Raw genomic sequence first — 6096 nt, 5'->3', positions numbered from 1 at the left:
AAAACCTGCTCTTCTACAGGGAGCCTTTTCTAACCCCTCTGAATTCTGACACCTTCCTTCTTTGACTGTGGTGCAGTTGTGTCCAATTCTTCAGCATCCCGTTTGGGGGTTTCTTTTCTTTTTTTTTTTATAACCCTTACCTTCCGTCTTGGAGTCAATACTGTATTGGCTCCAAGGCAGAAGAGTGGTAAGGGCTAGGCAATGGGGGTCAAGTGACTTGCCCAGGGTCACACAGCTAGGAAGTGGCTGAGGCCGGATTTGAACCTAGGACCTCCCATCTCTAGGCCTGGTTCTCAATCCACTGAGCTACCCAGCTGCCCCCTGTTTGGGGTTTTCTTGGCAGAGATATTGGAGTGATTTGACATTTCCTTCTTCAGCTCATTTTGCAGCTGAAGAAACTGAGGCAAATAAGGTTAAGTGATTTGCTCAGGGTCACACAAATAGTAAGTGTCTGAGGTCACATTTGAGATCAGTTTTCCTGACTCTAGATCCAGGGTTCTATCCACTGTGCCACCTGGTTGCCCCACCATAATAATAATAGTGACAGGCATTTATGTAGAGCATTGATGTTTGCACAACATTGGCTAGATAATGATCTCATTTGGTCCTCATAACCAGGAAGCACCCCAGGTATGATTAGGAATAGGATTAGGAACTGGAGAGATGATTTATTTCATTGATATGGGGAACTCCCAGATGAGGGTTTATCCTTTAATAAACCTCTAAAAAATATAATACTCCTTGCAGAGAGAAACTAATTTCTACCTGCCTCAGTCTCCCTGTCTCCCCTAAATTTTAATCTTTACAAAACTCACTCTCCCAGGTCAAGTTGGTACCTTTTGTGAAACTTCTAGTCCTCAAGAGTTGACCAGAGCACTGAAAAACTAATGTAACATGGCATGTATCAGAGGAAATACTTGAACCTGTGTCTTCCTGATTCTGAGGCCAGATCTCTATCCACTAGGACATTATTGCTCGTCTCACAGACATAATTAACTTCATTTTTTAAACAAGAAAACGTGACCCTGGGCAAGTCACTTGACCCCCATTGCCTAGCCCTTACCACTCTTCTGCCTTGGAGCCAATACACAGTATTGACTCCAAGATGGAAGGTAAGGGTTTAAAAAAAAACCAAGAAAATGAACCTGGAGGAAGTGAAGCATCTTGCCCCAAAGTTACATAACTAGAAACACTTGGAGATCAGATTTGAACTCACATCTCCTTGACTCCAAGTCTAGCAAGATATCCAAAAAAGAGGATAGGTGCTTATCATTTGCTGGATCATTTTCATTGACAGCTACAAGGCACAGTGGACCTGGGATTCAGGAAGATTTAACATCAAGTCCCAGCTGGATTATATGACTGTGGGTAAGTCACTTGACTTCTCTCAGTCTCAGTTTCCCCTTATGTAAAGTGGAGGATGATAATAGCACTTACCTCACAAGGCTCTTGTGAGGATACAAATGTATATAAGCACTTTGTAAGCAATAAAGTGACATATAAATGGCAGCTATTACTACTAATGCCTACCCATCTGGAAGTTGCCCTTCTAGTCCATCGACATTCTCTTGGTATTCTAAGAATGGATCAAGCCATGTAGAATTAGAGCCATGTGCCTAGCTCTAACCCAACCCCTAAGTCACTTCACCTCACCCTGGACTTATGAAGTAGAGCACACAACCCAAGCTCAATGCCTGAGATGACCTTAGACTTTTAGTACTATTGGCTTAGTCCTTTTCATGGGTGCTTTGGGGCCGCTGAGCTCTACTCTAGGAGAAGAAGCATATTTGGAAAGATTGGCACCTTGGTGTAAGCACAGTCCACATTGGATTCAGTCAGAAGATCTGGGTTTGAATCTTAGCTCTTCTATGTAGGAGACCATGACCACCTAAGTTAAACTCTCCGAGCCTCTGTTTCCTTCTCTGTAAAATGAAGAGCCAGATGATCATCAAATTTTCAGGTGTAAAGTACCCTCTGAGGTACCTAGTCCATTTTCTAATGACAGGTAGTTATAGTTTCCTTATCTATAAAAGGAAGGGATTGGATTAGATTATCTCTTGGGTCTGCTTCAGTTCTATGATCAACACATGGGTTGATGGGGATATGATTGAGGATACAGACTAAATGATCACCCAAGTGCAAATATCAACAATATGGAAATGGGTCTTGATCAATGACACCTGTAAAACACAGTGGAATTGTGTGTTGGCTACAGGAGGCAGGGAGGAGGGAAGGGAAAGATCATGAATCATATAATCATGGGAAAATATTCTAAATTAATTAATTAAATAAAAATTTCCAAATTAAAGCTATGATCAAACTTTCAGTGTTGGGGGTGGAAGAAGCCACCGCCTCCAAGGACAGCCTTATTCTGAGCCTTAGTCTGCCTTCTTGTAATTTCTAGCCATTGCTCCTAGTTAAGTCATGGCATCGTGGGCTTTAGAGCTGAAAGAGTTTAGAGAATACCTATTCCATCAATGACTACTATAAACTTCTATGGCAGCTAGGTGGGATAGAGAATATCAAGTTCAGACCCGAGTTCAAATCTAGCCTTAAGCACTGACTGGATTACAGAAAAACAAATCACAGTCTGCCTTAGTTTCCTCAACTGTAAAATGAGGATAATAACAGCACCCATCTCAAAGCTGTTATGAAGATTAAATAAGATAAATATCTAGAAAGCACTTAGGCACATAGTAGATGCTTAATAAATCCGTGTTCTTTTTTCCCTAAGGTGAATCCAATTCTATGCTAAGTGCTAGGGACTGGTGGTAGTGGGAAGATAAAGAACTCTGATATGGCCCTGACCATGAGAAGACCTCTAAAATGCAGGCTGATATTGCAGACAGAGCCCTGGATTTCATGGACAGACTTATCATCAGCAGGCTCAGGATAATACGAACCTATCGATGATTATTTTTATTGTTGTACAGTTATTCCTGACTCTGTGACCTCATTTGCAATTTTCTTGGTAAAGATACTGAAGCGATTTGCTGTTTCCTTCTCTAGATCATTTTCCATATGAGGAAAGTGAGGCAAACAGAGTTAAGTGACTTGCTCAGGATCACACAGCCAATAAGTATCTGAGGTCAGATTTGAACTCAGGAAGAGCCTGACTTTAAGCTCAGTGCTTTATCTGTTGTGCCACCTAGCTTCTCACTAATTGATATAGACTGAAAAAAAGAGGGAAGAAGGCAGTTAGGTGGTTCAGTAGAGAGAGACTGGGTCTGGGGTCAGGAAGACCTGAGTTTAAATCCTGATTCAGGCACTTACTCAGCTGTATGATCATGGCCAAGTCCCTTAGCTTCTGTTTGCCTTAAATCACCACGAAGGAAATGGCAAATCGCTCCAGTATCTTTGCCAAGAAAACCGCAGGAACGGTATGGTCTGCAGGTCATAAGGAATGGTATGTGACTGAATAACAGCCACCACAGAGAAGGAAAACAAGGGCATAGTGTCAGATATATTTGGAAGGGGACACAGAGCAAACAGGTCTTTATTAATCGACTCCCTTTTTGTTTCTATTTTGCCCAAAGGCACAGCCTAGTTGAGCTACAGTGGCCCATGGGGGATAAAGGAAGACCTGAGTTCAAATATTATTTCTGACACTTGCTACCTTTGCAAACACTGCCAACCACTGAACACCTTTGGCTGTTGGTGGCCTCATCTGAAAAAATGATGATGATGATGATAATAATGAGAATGCTCACCTGACATCTCTGCTGAGATCTTTGGAGGTTGTTATCAGCCACACAATGCTCATGCCAATCAAGGAGCACTAGGTAGATACCAGGATTTTGTAATTTGCTGGTCATTTTTCTCTTATTTTCTGCTGTCATTTGATGGTTTTTGTGGATGATTGTTATGGTTATAATGAAAACAGAAAGAGTCCCAACTCTGCTCTTTGTTTCCTGTACGACCTTGGACAGTTCCCTTCAACTAGCTAGGTCAGTGTTGGCAAACCTTTTAGAGGTTGAATGCCCAAACTGCCCCCCCAAGTTGTATTTGATGGTTTTTGTGGATGATTGTTACAGTTATAATTAAAACAGAAAGAGTCCCAACTCTACTCTTTGTTCCCTGTATGACTTTGGACAGTTCCCTTCAACTAGCAAGGTCAGTGTTGGCAAACCTTTTAGAGGATGAATGTCAAAACTGCCCCTTCAAGCTGCCTGTGAGCCCCTGGCATTACTCCAGAGAGGGGAGGGAGGATGTCCTTGCATTGGACTACTGGACAGAGGGGCAGAGCATGCCAAAATGTCCTTAGGCATGGTGGAGAGAAGGAATGGAGCAGCCCCCTCCAGCATGCCAGGGCATCTGTGCCATGTCTTCACCAACACAGATTAGGTCTTTGTTTCATCTGTAGACTAAAGGGAGTAGGCTATAGTCCCTCTGAGGTCCTTTCTGTTTCAAGGTTTTGTGACTGTGACTGACCTAGCTGGGGAGAAAGGCTTCCCCTGACAAAATTGTAGGAAATATTAACTTTAAATAGCAACAAGAGATGGCATATAATTAAGTGGTCAGAAGAGGGAGAATTGCTGTGGGTTGGATGAGTCTGTGAGGCTTCTGAGAGCTGGTGGGCCAGGAGTCCTATCTTAAAGAAGGGACATGACTAGGCTAAGTGCAGAATGGGTGGCATTTCAGGTGGTGTGGGGTTCAGGGGAGACAGCATAATCATCAGGGATGAGAAGGTGTGTGTGTGTGTGTGTGTGTATGTGTGTGTGTGTGTGGTATGTGTATGTATGTATGTGTGGGTGTTGAGAGGAAGCCAGAGGGCAGTGAGGAAGGAATTAAATTTATTTCACTCTGGCTGACACTGCAGGAAACAGGACTACATCTGAAGTCAGAGGACATGGATTCGAATTTCATTTTTGTCATTTAATTTAATTTAATCCCTGTGTGACCTCTATCTAGTCACTAAATTATAGGCTTCAATTTCCTCATTTCTAAGATGAGATAAGGGGTGGGGCAGCTAGGTAGCACATGGATAGAACACCTGACTTGGAGTCAGGAGGTCCTGGGTTTCAATCTAGCCTCAGATAGTTCTAGCTGTGTGACCCTGGGCAAGTCACTTAACCCCACTTGCTTAGTCCTTGCCACTCTTCTGCCTTAGAATGGATACTCATTCAGAAGGTAAGGAAGGGTTTAAAAAATGAGATGAGGGGGCTGGATCAGATGACTTCTAAGGGTCCCTCTGAGCTCTAAAACTATGACTCAAGGATCCCAAGTTAGCAAAAGAGTGGGAGATAAGACTGCAAAAGCAGCTTCTTGGCCAGGATGGGGGAGGTATCTGGAATGGCAGACGAAGGCAGCAGGCTACGATTGGTGGTGGAGGCAATGGGGAGTCCTTAGAATGAAGGTCCTGAGTGCCACAGTCAGAGGAACGCTCTAGGAAGATTAAGCTGTTGAGGGAGGGCAGGGCGGGTGGGACTGGAAGGGCCAGAGCGTTGGGGCCGCCATTGAGGAAGTTGTTGGCATAGTTCAGGCATGAGCTACCAAGGGAGGGCCCGGCCTTGGGTGGTGGCACTGGGGACAGAGACCAAAGGGTGGAAGTGAGAGCCAGCTCATGATGAATCCTCAGCCCTCCAGGACTGGTTGGGTCCAAGAACTGAAGATGGAGGAGGTTCAGATGATCCCTGGGGCTGAGTCTGGCTGATGGCACCACTGCCAGGATCAGGGGGAGAAGGAAGGAACCGGTTCTGCTTTGTTCTGTTTTGTTGGGGGGCGGAGGAGGATAGGGATGGATTAAACTTATTTTGCTTGGCTGCAGAAGCCAGAATGGGGAGCCAGGGTGGAACCTGCAAAGAGGCTGGCTGGCTATCACATGGCAAATATACATTTATTAGGTACCTACTGTGTGCCTAGCACTGTGCCAGTTGCCAAAGAGTTAAAGAAAGGCAAAAGGCAGTCCCTGCCCCAGAGAAGCTTCCAGTCTAATGGGGGAAGCAACATAGAAACAAGATTTAGACAGGAGAAAATGGAGAGAGGGAAGGCCTTAGAATGAATGAGAATTGGGAAAGGATTCCCCTAGAAGATGAATATTTGAAGATGAGCATCTCTTAGAATGAGTGGCCCATAGGGAAGGCTTCAGCATAGCAA

At 44.2% G+C, this 6096-nt stretch overlaps 1 long non-coding RNA gene across 1 annotated transcript in view; it reads left to right on the top strand.

Moving 5' to 3' along the window:
- Positions 1 to 6096, top strand: part of LOC103093980 (uncharacterized) — a 64919-nt gene that overhangs the window by 1386 nt on the left and 57437 nt on the right. Inside the window, exon 2 of the long non-coding RNA XR_001626445.2 lies at positions 1298 to 1368. This is a non-coding gene — a long non-coding RNA (uncharacterized LOC103093980). The remainder of the gene's footprint in view (positions 1 to 1297; positions 1369 to 6096) is intronic.

This window comes from Monodelphis domestica, chromosome 1 (genome assembly GCF_027887165.1).
Source record: "Monodelphis domestica isolate mMonDom1 chromosome 1, mMonDom1.pri, whole genome shotgun sequence".
Taxonomy (NCBI): Eukaryota; Metazoa; Chordata; class Mammalia; order Didelphimorphia; family Didelphidae; genus Monodelphis; species Monodelphis domestica.
This window is presented reverse-complemented; position numbering and strand designations above follow the sequence as displayed.